The following is a 15443-nucleotide window of genomic DNA, read 5'->3' as shown; positions in this document are numbered from 1 at the left end:
CCTTTACTGTGGTGTCCCCAGGTTCTCTCAGTCTTCTCCCCTCTGTCAGGTCTGTGGACTTGAACCATCTTAGGGTACCAGAGATCCTCCCTTACTGAGCCAGTTATGGTACCCCAGGTGGAGGGAGAAGCTGAGTGCCTTCTGTGGGAAAAATATGCTTCACGGTGCTTCCAATAAAGTGAGGGTGTTAGAGCTGGCCTCAGGGCCAGCAACTTGACAGCAGGCCCTTACTGGAAGGGGTTGCAGGTGGATTTTTTCTGAGCACTTTACCCTGCTCTAAGGGCTTCTTAAATCCTCATCTCTGAGGAGCTTAATTTTTATCCTCATTCCGCAGGTGGGGCAACCAAGCCTCAATAGTAACAAAACTAGCTAGTCCAGGTACTTGATGTGGGTCAGGCTGTGCGACTGCATCAGATGCCAAGCCCAGGGCTAGGTTCTCTGCATGGGGGGTAACGGTCTTCCCAAAACTCATAGTTGGCCTCGGGGGCAGATCATGACAATCCAGGGCAAAAGATGTTATAAGAAGTCAAGACGAGATGCTCTAGGGTAGGAAGAAAGAGTGCCCGCTGTGTGCCAGGGCTTGTGCTGGGGACTGAATTGGGGACTGAACTCCAGGCAGGACAAACGTGGGCAACAGGCCAGGGACTGCTGGGGCAGCACAAAAGGCTGATGAAGGGCAAACCTAGGGAAGCCGCTGGGAAGAGGGCATTATACACTGGAGCCGGTAAGAGGAGGCACGAAACCTGGTGCTTACATTTCCAGAGGTGGTGTAACCTTGGCCCGGCCTCCCCCTCTGAGCCTCAGCTTCCTCACTAGGGAGGGACAAGTCCTGCCTTCTAGGGTGAGTGATTAAAAAAAAAAGGGATGTAGCACACAGCAAACATTCCCTAAGCATGCGTGGAAGAAGACGCTGCCGGCTGCGCACGGGGGCGGCATACTAAGAGATGCCAAGGGTGCTACAGACTCGGAGTACCCTGTGAAAGCTCTGCCGCCAGCAACTCCGGGAACGGCGCGCATGCGCCAACCCGTGCCGTCACAGTCATGTGCTGAGGCGTTCGGCACGGGCAGCGAGAGGCAGGGTCTGACTGACAAGCTGGTCGACCTGTCAGCGGGAGGCACTCTCCTGGGCGTCGGGCAAAGAGGTTGTTGATTGGGGATATTCTGAGCCGGGGGCGGGTTCTTTGCCGTCCAGGTTACTATGACGCCCGGCCCCCGCCCCCTCGGCTGGCCGCCATCTTGTTGTTGATCCGTACCTAGTGGGCAGCGCCGGGAGGTGGTCCGAGCGGCCGGTGTGGGGCCGCTGTTGCGGGGCTCAGCCACCTGCGTTGCCTGCCAGGGGGCGGGTCGAAACCTGGAGGCCCGGGGGGCCCAGCTCCCGTGGGGAGCCGTGGGCGCCCGCTGCCCGGGCCGGCCGGTGAGTGACAGGAGCCGGGCCGAAAGACCGGCCTGACGCCGCGGGGCGGGCGGCGGCGGGCGCGGGGTTGGAGCTGGCGCGCGCAGGGAAGGGGTATCGGCTGAGCATCGCTCGATCGTCCTGACGGGCCGCCCGTGGAGCCTCCTAGATGCTGGTGCCGAGGTCGGAGGACGGCCTCGGGGTGGAGGTCCGAGAGCCCCGCTCCCGAGGTGTAGCGGGAAACTAGTTTCTGTGACTACAGCCCTGGGCTCCGCTGACCTGCAGCGCTGAAACGTGTCCAGTGCCAGCTTGATGCTCTCCGGGGTCTTGTGTTGTTCCCAGGTGAGAAACACACGTACCATTTTCTTAGATGTCGCTCCTGCGACTGACTTTCAGACCGCTTGAGACTAAGACTAGACGAAACAGTCGAAAGCCCCCGCGAGCCAGGCAGGCCAGTGTGACGGCCCTGTGATTCTGACAGGGCGAAGGCCCTCTGCCCGGCGCCTGCCTTCTGTGCTTCTCGGAGCTTACCGTTTGCTTCTTCCTGAAGGGCCTGGTTAAATGTTCATGATGCCCGAATTTTATTTTGGGACAGAATTTCTTTGGTTCTGGACCACCACTCTTTGGAGTTGTGGTAAGGCTCTTTTGCCTCTGGGAGAAAGTGAATATTATGGTGGTGAGTTGATTGATTTTATCTCCTAAAGAGATAATCTGGCAAGTGTAATCAGGAGACAGAGGAAATGTGGGAGTGTGCTAGAATCAGAAAAAGAAATGAAACTTCTTTTTGTCTCGTGAATGCCAAATTAACTTTTAATAGAGTAAATGTATCTTGCGCAATGAAAACAGACCGCCAGCCCCCGCTTCTTGTGAGGGTAGGAGGGTTAGAGACGCTGGGCAAGGTGTGCAGGTCTAGGAAGAGTTCTGAGTGTTCCAAAACACATTTCTCTTTCCCTGTGGTCCTTTGGCTTCTCAGCATAGGCTCCTGTATATGGTCTTACAGCAAGCCTGCCTGAGACGACTAAGAAGTCAAGCAACAATACTTTGTGGGTTTGTGTCAGGATCTTGTCGCCTCAGAATGTGTTATTTTGAAGGAAACTAGCTGTTTGGTCAGGAAATCTTTTTGGAGAAGATGCTGAAACCAGAGACAGCTGGTGGCCTCTTGCTGTTTCCCTTACTTGTGAGAAGAGAGAGAAGTTGAGTGAGTAGTTTTTAGATATTTTATTACCCTCCCTTGGGCCATTTTTTGAATGTTGAATGAGTTTTGATTTTGGTGAGACTAGTTCCTTGGGCAGTTCTTTACAAGAAAGGAGGGAGATATGAAAATATTAGGAACTTCTCAAAATGGCCTCAATCTAACTTCCCCCCAACCCCCCCCCCCCATTAACACTTCCTTTAGAAAGTTAAGGCTGCCACAGGGTTAAATTCTCGCTGTTTTCTTTCCTTTTTTTTTAAAGATTTTTTTTGATGTTGACCATTTTTAAAGTCTTTATTGAATTTGTTATAATATTGCTTCTGTTTTCTGTTTTGGTTTTTTGGCTGTGAGGCATGTGGGATCTTAGCTCCCCAACCTGGGATGGAACCCACACCCCCTGCATTGGGAGGCGAAGTCTTAACTACTGGAGCGCCAGGGAAGTCCCCAGATTCTCGCTGTTTTCTATTAAAACAACCCTAAGTTAGGCTCTTAACATATTTTGGGTATCTGACCTCTTAGAGATATAGAAAGAGACAGATCCACTCAGTCAACTTCACTACACTAACTTTTGCATGCAATTTTAGGGAGGTCAGGGGGTCCATTAAAGTCCATTCGTAGTCTAACCCTGTGTTAGAATTGCTGCCCCAAGGAAATTATAGAATATCCAAGAACTTTATTGCCTTTGTTTAATGCTTTTACTGCCTCATGAATACTTATGAGTATTGGATGATGCTTGCTTGATTCAGTGTATGTTATTAATAGCAGTACTTCTGTGCTGGGCATTTTTAAGTGCAGATGAGTAGGGATGTTAGAATAGTGGCCCTTCCATCTACTTTAACTTTGTATTTACATAATTCACCTGTAAATGTCAACACTTTTAACTATTATGAGCAACAGACATAATTCACAACTATGGAGATCCTACACCAAAGTCAAACTGCTGCAGACTTATGGGATGAGATCTGATGTCCTAATGTGGCATTTAAGGTGCTGCTGCCCAGCTGGCCGCAACCCACCTTTTCAGGGTTTGTCCTAACCCCACTAACCAGATGGTTTGGTAAACATTCCATACATGATATTTACTTAGACAGATCCTTTTACCAGCTAATCCATTGGCTTTTGCCCCTCTTTGCCTTCAGTGTCACTTCTCTTTTCTCCAGAGTCCAGCTCACATCCCTCCTACCTCCTTTATGAAACACTCCCGAAACATTCCAGTTCTTGGGAATACTCCACTCCCTCTGAACTGCAGTAGTATCATTGCCCTTATTAAAAAACCAAACAAGCAAACAAAAAAACACAGTATATACTCTTTTGAGAATAATTGTTTTCTCTGATTAGACCTAACCCCTTTCCTATAGAGATTGTGTTTTTGTGTCTTGTACCTGCATGTAGTAGATAAGGACTAAACGTTTACAAAAATGTGCTAAATTTGTCTGAGTTAGAACACCCTCTAATTAAATAGGGAAATGGAGGGAATGGGCAAGTAGAAATGAGAATTTGGCCATGGATCTCCACCTCCTACGCTGCCTGGAGTGCTTGCACTCTAGCACCTTATGGAGGCCCATTCCTCATTCTGCAGGAGGCAGTAGAACTTGCTCAAAGTGCATGACTGAAGCCTGAGAACAGAAAGCAATTCTGCATCTCAGAAGGGGCTATGCGACTCAACCCGCTTCCTGGCTAAGATGCCACTTTTTTTTTTTTTTTGTGGTACGCGGGCCTCTCACTGTTGTGGCCCCTCCCGTTGCGGAGCACAGGCTCCGGAGGCGCAGGCTCAGCGGCTGTGGCTCACGGGCCCAGCCGCTCTGCGGCATGTGGGATCCTCCCGGACTGGGGCACGAACCTGTGTCCCCTGCATCAGCAGGCGGACTCTCAACCACTGCGCCACCAGGGAAGCCCGGCTCTCAATCTTTAACTTAAAAGGTTAATGCTAGTTTAGCTTCTTAATCAGATTATAGTATGGATGCAGATCATTTTTCAAAGTTCTCTAGAGGTACTAGTTTGAGAACGATTGGTATAAAACTATGATTCGAGCCACAGATTTCTGAACATTGCCCGTAGAATAAGCCTGGTCGTGTTGATATCAAGGTTGTTTGGTTTAGGCATCCAGGGATTGCATCTGTTTTTAGGCCCAGGGAGGGCACAGGTCATGAGTGTGATACGTCTTCGGAGGAGACTAGCATTCGGATTGTTATTTCTATGGGTAAGACTATTCGGTTGTCCACTTCTAGTAGTCGTAGCTCTCCTGGTTTTAGGTCTGATGTTGGGATTATGTAAGAGTCGAAATTTAGGTCTTCATAGTCGGTGTATTCGTAGCTTCAGTATCATTGGTGGCCTCTTGTTTTTACAGTGAGAGAAGGGTTATTAATTTCATCTATTATGTAGAGGATTCGTAGGGAGGGTAAGGCAATTAGAATTAAAATGATGGCTGGAAGGATAGTTCAAACAGTCTCTACCTCTTTGGCGTCTATTGTACTGGTATGTGTTAGTTTGGTTGTAAGTATTAGGGTGATGATATAGAGGACTAGGGAGCTAATTAGGAAAACAATTATTAATGTATGATCGTGGAAGTGTAGGAGTTCTTCTATAATGGGTGATGTTGCATCTTGGAAGCCTAGTTGAAAGGGATATGCCATGGAGATATACAGGATTTTCACTTGTGACTTAACTTTGACAAAGTTATGTAAGGTTTTACTAATATCTCATTTATGAAGAAAGACATAGTGGTTATGGTGTTGGCTTGAAACCGATTAGAGAGGGTTCGATTCCTTCCTTTCCTGATCATTTTGGGTTGACGTATGCTGGTTCTTCAAATGTGTGATATGGCGGAGGACACCCATTTAGTCACTCAAGGTTTGTGGAGGTGAGGTCTACTGTTAATACTTCTCGTTTGGATGTAAACGCTTCTCAGATAATGAAAATTATTAGTATAACTGCTGTTAGTGAGATGAAAGAGCCTATGGATGAGATAGTGTTTCATGTTGTGTAGGCGTCTGGGTAGTCGGAATATCGTCGAGGTATGCCGGATAAGCCTAAGAAATGTTATGGGAAGAATGTTAGGTTTACACCTACGAATATAATTATAAAGTGGATTTTTGCTCATGTTGAGTTAAGTGTGTATCCCGATAATAGTGGGAATCAGTGGGCAAATCCTCCTATGATGGCGAAGACAGCTCCTATTGAAAGTACGTAGTGAAAGTGGGCGACTACGTAGTATATCATGAAGAACAGTGTCTAGTGATGAATTAGCTAGAACGATGCCAGTTAGGCCACCTACTGTGAAGAGGAAAATAAAACCTAAGGCTCATATTAGAGCTGGGGATCATTTAACATTCCCTCTGTGAAGTGTTGCTAATCAACTAAAGACTTTTACTCTTGTGGGGATAGCAATGATTATAGTGGCTGATGTAAAATATGCCCGTGTGTCAACATCTATACCAACTGTGAATATATGATGAGCCCATACGATAAAGCCTAAGAACCCGATAGAAATTATGGCTCAGACTATTCCCATATACCCGAAAAGTTCTTTTTTTCCCGAGTAGTAGGTTACAATGTGTGAAATTATTCCGAAGCCAGGAAGGATTAGAATATATACTTTGGGGTGACCAAAGAATCAAAATTGATGTTGATACAGGATTGGGTCTCCCCCTCCTGCAGGATCAAAGAAGATTGTGTTTAGGTTCTGGTCAGTTAATAGTATGGTAATTCCAGCTGCTAAGACGGGTAGTGACAATAGGAGTAATACTGCTGTGACTAGGACTGATCATACGAAGATCAGTATATTATGAGCATCTGGGTTGGTAAACGATGCATTTACATCAAGGGCTAGCTGGCAGTAAATTAGGGAAGCAGGGTGTAAGGACAGTGGTGAGTGGTGGGGACTTCGGTGATCTAGCAACCACAGGCGCTATTGGAAAAGGGGCACTGTTTCTTAGTTTTAGCCAGTTGTTGTGTTACCAGATCTTGTGATTTTGGGGTTTTTTTTTTAAAGGAAAACCAGAAATCTGGATTTTCATGTGAAATTTCCTGATTTTAAAGTTTGGTGATGAATTAAAATTTGAGCCACTCCAGTGATCAGAGAAAACCCTTTGCAGACCAGAAATGGTGAAAAATTTGAATTGCCTGGTATACATTCCCAGCTGAGGTTGAATCAGGTGACACGCTGCCATCTTGTTTCAGCTGTAATACATATTTCCCTTGATTTCCAATGAAAGTAGAGTGCTTTCAGATGGAAGTAGAGTGCTCCTATGAAACCTTTCATGAGCCAAACGGCTTAAAGTGAAGAAGCAATTACCTTAGGACACATCTTCTAGTTGTGGCATGCGAACTCTTAGTTGCAGCATGCATGTGGGATCTAGTGCTCTGACCAGGGATCGAACCCGGGCCCCCTGCATTTGGAGCGCAGAGTCTTAACCACTACACCACCAGGGAAGTCCCCAGTTTACTGTATTTTTTATAGTTTGTTGGGAGAGAGAACTAATATGTAGTATTCCTCTTGCTTGATTGGAATCTTTATTCCCTGGTCTTCATGTTTTTCTTTTGAATAACTAAGTGGATAAGAGAAGGAATTTCTTTTTTAATAGACCTATGAGACAAGTAGTAGTACATTCACTTTACATTTGACAAAATGAAGTGAGAATAATGTTTAGGCCACACAGCCAGCGAGTATCAGTGCTCAGACAGTGCCCATGCCTTGTCATGATAAATAGGCTCTGCTTCAGTGTTTGTTTAAGTACATATTTTTTTTTTGCCCCTCAAATGATTAGATTTCCCTGTTAAATTTTTGTCTTCTTTTAAAGTAACTTTTATTGAAGCATAAAATATATATAAAGTACACAAAATTACATGATTTTTTACACCTGTATATACCTAACAACCACCCAGATAAAATATTAGAACATTTGAATAATTTGGCTCTTGGGGGACTTCCCTTGCGGTCCAGTGGTTAAGACTGTGTGCTTTTACTGCAGGGGGCATGAGTTCAGTCGCTGGTTGGGGACCTAAGATCCCTCATGCCGCACAGCGTGGCCCAAAAAAACAAAATAAAAGAGCAAAAACAAAACAAAAAAATTGGCTTTAAAAAAAATAGATTTTGGGACTTCCCTGGTGGCACAGTGGTTAAGAATCCGCCTGCCAGTGCAAGGGACATGGGTTTGATTCCTGGTCTGGAAAGATCCCACATGCCGCGGAGCAACTAAGCCCATGTGCCACAACTACTGAGCCTGCACTCCAGAGCCCGTGAGCCACAACTACTGAGCCCGTGCGCCTAGAGCCTGTGCTCTGCAACAAGACAAGCCACCTCAATGGCGTACCGCAACCAAGAGTAGCCCCTGCTCGCCTCAAAAGAAAGCCTGTGCACAGCAATGAAGACCCAATGCAGCCAAAACTTAAATAAATAAATAAAAATTGTTTAAAAAGATAAAAAATAGATTTTGTTTTTTAGAGCAGTTTTAGGTTCATAGCATAATTTGAGTGGAGAGTTCCCATATACCCCTAGGCCCCACTCATACATATCAACATTCCACACCAGAGTGGTACATTTGCTACAGTTGATGAACGTACATTGACACATCATTATCACTCAAAGTCTGTAGTTTATGTACCTTTTATGGGTTTTTACAAATGTATAACGACATATATCTACCATTATAGTATCATACAGAATAGTTCCACTGTCCTAAAAAAAATCTCTGTTCTTCTGTTCATCCCTTCCTCTCCCTCAGCCTCTGGCAATCACTAATCTTTTTTTTTTTTTTAATATTTTATTTATTTATTTGGCTGTGCTGGGTCTTAGTTGCTGCACGCGGGATCTTCGTTGCGGCATGTGAACTCTTAGTTGCGGCACGTGGGATCTAGTTCCCTGACCAGGGATGGAACCTGGGCCCCTGCATTTTGAGCACAGAGACTTAGCCACTGGACTACCAGGGAAGTCCCACTGATCTTTTTACTGTTCCTTTTCTAAAATGTCATGTAGTCGGAGTCATACAGTATGTAGCCTTTTTAGATTGGCTTCTTTTACTTAGTAATGTACATTTAAGATTTCTCCATGTCCTTACAGAGCTTTGATAGCTCATTTCTTGTTAGTGCTGAATAATCCATTGTGTGGGTGTACCACCATTTATTTATCCGTTCATCAGTTGAAGGCCATCTTGGTTACTTCTAAGTTTTGACAGTTATGAATAAAGCTACTATATAATTTGTTTTTTATACAAAATAGATCTTGATGTTTGTTTTTCTAGAGTGAAATGCTTGTTCCGTCCTCCTCCCCTTGGCCGTGCTGCGTGGCTTGTGGGATCTTAGTTCCCCAACCAGAGATCGAACCCGGACCCTCGGCAGTGAAAGTATGGAGTCCTAACCACTGGACGGCCAGGGAATTCCCTCACTTGCTCTTTTTAAAGAAGAGTAACATGCATTTCATATTTGTTGTGAGCTTAGGCGAATGTTTAGATTCATAACCTATTATAAAGTGGGCCAAATAAAGCTTTCCTTTTCCTACTTTAGCTTTCATCTGATTACCTTCTGTGTGCTTTAGTGTCCTCATCTTTTATTTTTTTAAATGATATATCAGTTTTTAAAAAATATTTATTTTATTTATTTTCCTTATTATTTTTTTTGGCTGCATCGGTTCTTCGCTGCGGCACACGGGATCTTTGTTGAGGCATGCGGGATCCTTTCGTTACGGTGTGCATCTGCTCGGGTTTCTCTCGAGTTGAGGCATACGGGCTTCTCTCTAGTGGTGTGCAGGTTTTCCCTCTCGTTGAGGTGCGCAATCTCAATAGTTGTGGCATGCGGGCTTAGTTGCCTGACCAGGGGTCGAACGTGCGTCCCCTGCATTGGAAGGTGGACTCTTTACCACTGGACCACCAAGGAAGTCCCTAGTTTCCTCATCTTTTAAATGTGGACAACTTTTCCTTTCCTCCTCAACAGCTGTGCACCCTGGCCTGATACCTGGGAAATTGGGCTTTAGGTAGGTAAGCATTTTACTTGGGAAACTATAATCTGTGCTGTGAGCAAACCTTATTGCTGTATGTGGTCCTTATTGAAATACTGGCCCTGTGGGAGGGCGAAGGATCTTGGAGCTGTTTGTAAAACTTATTGAGGGTAAAAATCCTTATCTGAAGGTGATGAAAGCAAATCAAAACCAACTTTCCTTTAAGAATTTTATCTTTTCAAGTATAAGACTGTAGTTAGGGTCATACCCCCTGAACAAAGCAGGTCGATTTTCTAGTCCTCGTACAACCTGAGATTAAGGTAAAATCCTTTGTTAGAAAAAAGTTCAGATAATTGGTTCCGATATTCTTCATTTGACTGATAAGCCCTAAAAGCTATGCAGAGGACTTTGTTTCTCCTTTGGGCTCATCTTGGAGCCTTTTGATAACTGTACCCTTTGCTCCCTGTATCCAGTCTGACTGCTGGGTCTGCTGAAGACTATGTGAGTGGCTTTGGTATACTGACAGCATTGCTTGGCTGTACTTTCTTCCCAAGTCAATTTTTTTGTTTTTATGTATTATTATTACTTCAGTTTTCCCTATTAAAATATTCAAATTTTGGACTTCTCTGGTGGCTCAGTGGTTAAGAATCCACCTGCCAATGCAGGGGACATGGGTTCGGTCCCTGGTCTGGGAAGATCTCACATGCCGCAGTGCAACTTAGCCTGTGCGCCACAACTACGGAGCCTGCGCTCTAGAGCCTGCACACCGCAACTACTGAGGCCACGCACCACAACTGCTGAGCCCGCGTTCTGCAGCTCCTGAAGCCCTCATTCCTAGAGCCCATGCTCTGCAACAAGAGAAGCCACCACAATGAGAAGCCTGTGCACTGCAATGAAGAGTAGCCCCCACTCGCCACAACTAGAGAAAGCCTGCGTGGAGCAATGAAGACCCAACACGGCCCCCCCCACAAAAAAAATTCAAATTTTGTCTTAACAGATGTTGTTAATGGAGCCCCACAGAGGCCTTGCATCTGAACTATAGCATTGTCTTGGTAGCTGAACTGGTGATGCCAGTATGGTTTCTCCTCTGCCAGGATAGAGAGTGGGGGAAGGTGGGAGACCTCATTTCTTTTGAGTTGGCTTATAAATTAGTTTTATAATGCAAATAGCAACTGCTACTGGATTTGGATGTTGTGGTTTTTTCTCTTCCATATTACCTAAGGATACAATTTCAGCCGCTCTTCTCAAAGTTTTCTCCTGACCATGTATTGATGCTGGTTGTCAGCATTCAGCGTATTTCCTGGGAGATTTGAAACCCTCCAAGATTATATTATCACCCAAACATTGGAGCTATAATGTGAAGGTTTCCAGATACCATGCTTTCTTCAGGTGGGATGGTTTCAGAGTCTTAGACATTATTTTAGATTGTGGGGACTTTGGCAATGTTGTGTTCAGTTTCTAGGTGATGTCTAAAGTTGTAGAGAAAATATGTGATATTCTTAAGGGCCAGCCTGGTTCTGAAACTTTTGGTGTCCCCACTATTTAGTTTCTCTTCCTCACATTCTGTGGCCTTGCTTCCTTGTAGTGTGAAAAAGGCACAGGAGTGTTGTCTCTAGTGTCTGAAAGGTTTGGGGTCCCCGCATCATTTTGTTAAGGCAGTAAACTTTTTTTTTTAATTTTAAAATAAATTTATTTATTATTTTTGGCTGTGTTGGGTCTTCGTTGCTGCATGGGAGCTTTCTCTAGTTGCAGCGAGCAGGGGCTACTCTTCGTTGCAGTGCGTGGGCTTCTCATGGCAGTGGCTTCTCCTGTTGCGGAGCACAGGCTCTAGGCGCGTGGGCTTCAGTAGTTATGGCGCGCGGGCTCAGTAGTTGTGACTCGCAGGCTCTAGAGTGCAGGCTCAGTAGTTGTGGCACACGGGCTTAGTTGCTCTGTGGCACGGCACGTGGGATCTTCCCGGACCAGGGATCGAACCCGTGTCCCCTACATTGACAGGTGGATTCTTAAACACTGTGCCACCAGGGAAACCCAATGCAGTAAACTTTCTGGGCAAATGAACCTCCCTGTGTACTTACTGCCTAGAGTACTAATCTCACTCAATCCTGTACAGGAGTGGTGCCTGCCTCCCCAGACTAGATTGAAAAGATCCATCTTGGAACTCTTCTTGGAACCAGGTGAGGAAGGTGAATGCTGGTATTTCAAGTATTAGTTGTGGAGCCTTACTTAGACAAGTCATCTGATTTCTCTGCTACTTTGCTTGTAATATTGGATTGACAATACCTAATCTCTTTACCTTATGGTGTTGATCAGATAAAGGGGAAGCTTGTCAAATGGTTAACCTATAGCTTGTTTTATTTTTCTAATGTTATTTTTAAAAATTTATGTATTTGGCTGCATCGGGTCTTAGTTGTGGCATGCGGGATCTTTCGTTGTGGTGTGTGGGCTCTCTAGTTATGGCACACGGGCTCAGTAGTTGCAGTGCACGGGCTTAGTTGCCCTGCGGCATGGGGGATCTTGGTTTCCCGACCAGGGATCGAACCCGCATCCCCTGCATTGGAAGGCAGATTCTTAACCACTGGACCACCAGGGAAGTCCCTATCATACTCTTTTTTTTTTTTTTTTTTTTTTGCGGTACGCGGGCCTCTCACTGTTGTGGCCTCTCCTGTTGCGGAGCACAGGCTCCGGACGCGCAGGCTCAGCGGCCATGGCTCATGGGCCTAACCACTCCGCGGCATGTGGGATCTTCCCGGACCGGGCACGAACCCGTGTCCCCTGCATTGGCAGGCGGACTCTCAACCACTGCGCCACCAGGGAAGCCCCATACTCTTTTAAAATTGCTTATTTGCCTCTCCTCTCTACCTGCTCTCCATCCTCACTTTCAGTTTTCTGAGGGCAGGAACTGTGTTTGTCTTATTACTACAGTATTCTACAGGGTCTCATTCATTTTGGGTACTCAGCATATATTTGATTATATACTTTAAAAAGGTTTTTTTGCAGATATTATTTTAATGGTTCACGACTGATTTGGAGACTTTATAATTGCGACTTAGACACAAACTTGATTTGGTGAAAAGTGTTCTGAAACTTATAAAGACTGCTCAACTGGAGGATATTGTGTGGGTCAGGGCCAAGTAGAACACTAGATTTTTCAGGCCAGCACAGGGCATGCCTAGGCTGTTTTGGTTTTTGATATTCTGCATGAAAAATACAATTATTTTTTTAGCATAGAAAGTGAAATGAATGATAAGTTTCTTCCGTATTTTGGAAGGTGTATTATAAAATATGTGGTTGTGTTAGCTATTTCATGAGTGTCTCCAAAGAAAATGCTGCCTTTAGCTTCAGGGAGCTGAATATTAAGCTTGAGTAACTTCATGAAGCAGAATGTACCAGGTAGGGCTCCTTAGGCCCTTAAAGATGTTAACTTGACTGTTTACAATGTTGTATTACTTTTCATTGGTAGATTGTGAATAAAGCAGAAGCATGTGGATTTTATGTAGGTAATAAAATTTATCATTTTAGGTGTATGCTACTTAGCCTTTTCAACTCATTGAAACAACTTTCAGGGTCCATTCAGAAACCACACAGTAATTTGAACAGGTAACAGGAGATTGGAGTAGTGATGGGTTGGCTAGTAAGAAGTAGAGTGAATAGCTACTACCTGTAGGGCTGATACAGGGTGCTTAAGGAAGATACCCTTCTGGGACTGAAATCCATATCTTGTTGGAGGATAGGGTGGCCATGACTAACTGGATGGCCGAGAAAGTCATTGTAGTGTCACACTGGCAGAACATGTTGGAAATCTATCCTCCAGAACTTGCTGGGAGTCTACCCTCTTGGATGTCAGAGAAAGCCATTTATGGAGGGGTGTCTTGCTGGAACCACTCTGCCGCAAAACTGCTTGAGTGAGGTGTTAGAGGAAGCTACTGGACACTGCGTGCTGCTGACCACTATGCATTGCAGGTGTCAGGCACCCATCAGTGACTGGACAGTGCGGGGAGCTGACTGGCTGGCAGGGGCCTGGTGATAGGAGCATACTGGAACCATGTAGAGAAGCCTCCTCTTTTTGCAGTGTCTCTCCCGTGTCCTCTACTGATAAAGTTTAACATCAGTTGGCAAAGGAAAATATTTAATGGGTTTAGCTCCATTTTTGCAGAGCAGGCCATGATGTTTGGGTTTGGAGCAAAGAGGTAATATATTGATAACTGGTAAACTGCTGTTTGTCAGCACTATATAACAAGTTATTAATTTAAAACAATTTATTTATTTAATAAATAAATAAATATTGGCTGCACTGGGTCTTGGCTGCACCGGGTCTTCGTTGTGGCACATGGGATCTTTAGTTGTGGCATGTGGGATTCTTAGTTGCAACAGGAGGACTCTTAGTTGTGGCATGCAGGCTTCTTAGTTGCAGCATGTGAACTCTTAGTTGCAGCATGCATGTGGGATCTAGTTCCCCGACCAGTGATCGAACCCGGGCCCCCTGAATTAGGAGTCTGACCTACTGGATCACCAGGGAGGTCCCAAGTTATTAATAATTTGATAAGTATTTTCTTAACAGAATTCTCTTGTTGCTACCACCTTATGTTTTCAGTTTGTTTTAATGTAAGTGATTAAACCACTGTTCTGTTCTAGCCAGAGACAACTTCTCTGACTTTTTTCATCATACATTAGTTAGGCTTGTTCTAAAATTTCATATAAGTGGAATAATATCTTGTGTACTCTTGTATAGGGCTTCTTTCATGCAGTATACTGTTTAGGGATTTATCCATGCTATTGCCTGTATCATTGGTTCATTCCTTTTTATTGCTGTGAAGTATTTCATCGCATGAACATTCCAGTTTGTTGATCTGTTCCCCTGTTGATGGACATCTGGTCTGCTTCCAGGGTTTGACTTATAAGTAAAGCTTCTGTGAACATTTTTGTACAAGTGGTTTTGGAGAACATATACATTCATTTCTCTTGAGGGGAAATGAATTGCTGGATCATAGGGTAGATGTATGTCTTGTTTTATAGGAAACATTAACACCTTTTTCAAAATGGTTGTACCATTTTACATTCCGACCAAGAATATATGAGTTGTGATTGTTCCACGTCCTCAGCAACATTTAGCGTGTTGTCAGTGTTTTGAATTTTAGCCATTTTTGTGAAAGTATTATGATATCTCCTTGTGGTTTTAACTTGCAGTTACCTGATTACTGATGATGTTGAGCACTGGTGTCTCTACTTAATGGTCATTTGTATATTTCCTTTGTGAAGTACAATACTTGTTCAGATTTTCAGCCCATTTAAAAAAAATGGAACTGTTAACTTCCATCTATTATTGTGTTTTAGGAGCTCTTTTTATATTTTGAATACCAGTCAGATATATGTTTGTGAAAATTTTCTGCCAGTGCATGGTGGCTTGCCTATTTATTTCTTATAAGTATATTTCGAAGATTAGAAGTTTTCAGTTTTGTTGAAGTCTGATTTATCAATATTTTCTTTCATGGCTATTGCTTTCTGTGCCCTTGCCTATCTCTAAGTGCAGGAGATTTTGCCTGTGTTTTCACTAGAAGTTTTACAGTTTTAGCTTTTACATTCAGGTCTTTGATCCTCCTTGAATTAATTTTTGTGTATTGTGTAAGATTGAAGTTGAGGTTCAAACTCCCTCCCCACCCTCCACCAGTATGGATATCTTGTCCCAGTACCAGCAGCATTTGCTGAAAAGACTTGTGTATTTGTTATCTATTCAATTACTCCAAAATTTAGCAGTTTAAAACAGCAAACATTTATTACTTCAGTCTCTGAGGCTCAGTAATTGAAGAGGGGCTTAGCGGGGTGATTCTGGCTCATAGTCTCTCATGAAGTTGCTGTTAGGATGTCTTCTGGGGCTGCCAGTCATAGAGGTTTGCCTGAGGCTGGAGGATCTGCTTCCAAGATGACTTACT

General features: G+C 44.3%; 1 protein-coding gene across 6 annotated transcripts in view; it reads left to right on the top strand.

Annotated features, from left to right (window-relative positions):
- The first annotated feature begins 1217 nt into the window (after positions 1-1217).
- The window catches only part of IP6K1 (inositol hexakisphosphate kinase 1), a 73478-nt gene continuing 59252 nt past the window's right edge, over positions 1218-15443 (top strand). For 2 of the 6 annotated variants that reach the window (XM_067754452.1, XM_067754450.1), the window contains exon 1: positions 1219-1414. The gene's annotated coding sequence lies outside the window, so the exon portion shown is untranslated. The other 4 variants (XM_067754456.1, XM_067754458.1, XM_067754451.1 and 1 more) reach the window with 4 other exon arrangements.

This window comes from Pseudorca crassidens, chromosome 10, assembly GCF_039906515.1.
Source record: "Pseudorca crassidens isolate mPseCra1 chromosome 10, mPseCra1.hap1, whole genome shotgun sequence".
In the NCBI taxonomy this organism is placed as follows: Eukaryota; Metazoa; Chordata; class Mammalia; order Artiodactyla; family Delphinidae; genus Pseudorca; species Pseudorca crassidens.
The sequence above is the reverse complement of the archived record's forward strand: the minus strand, read 5'-3'. Positions and strand labels throughout refer to the sequence as shown.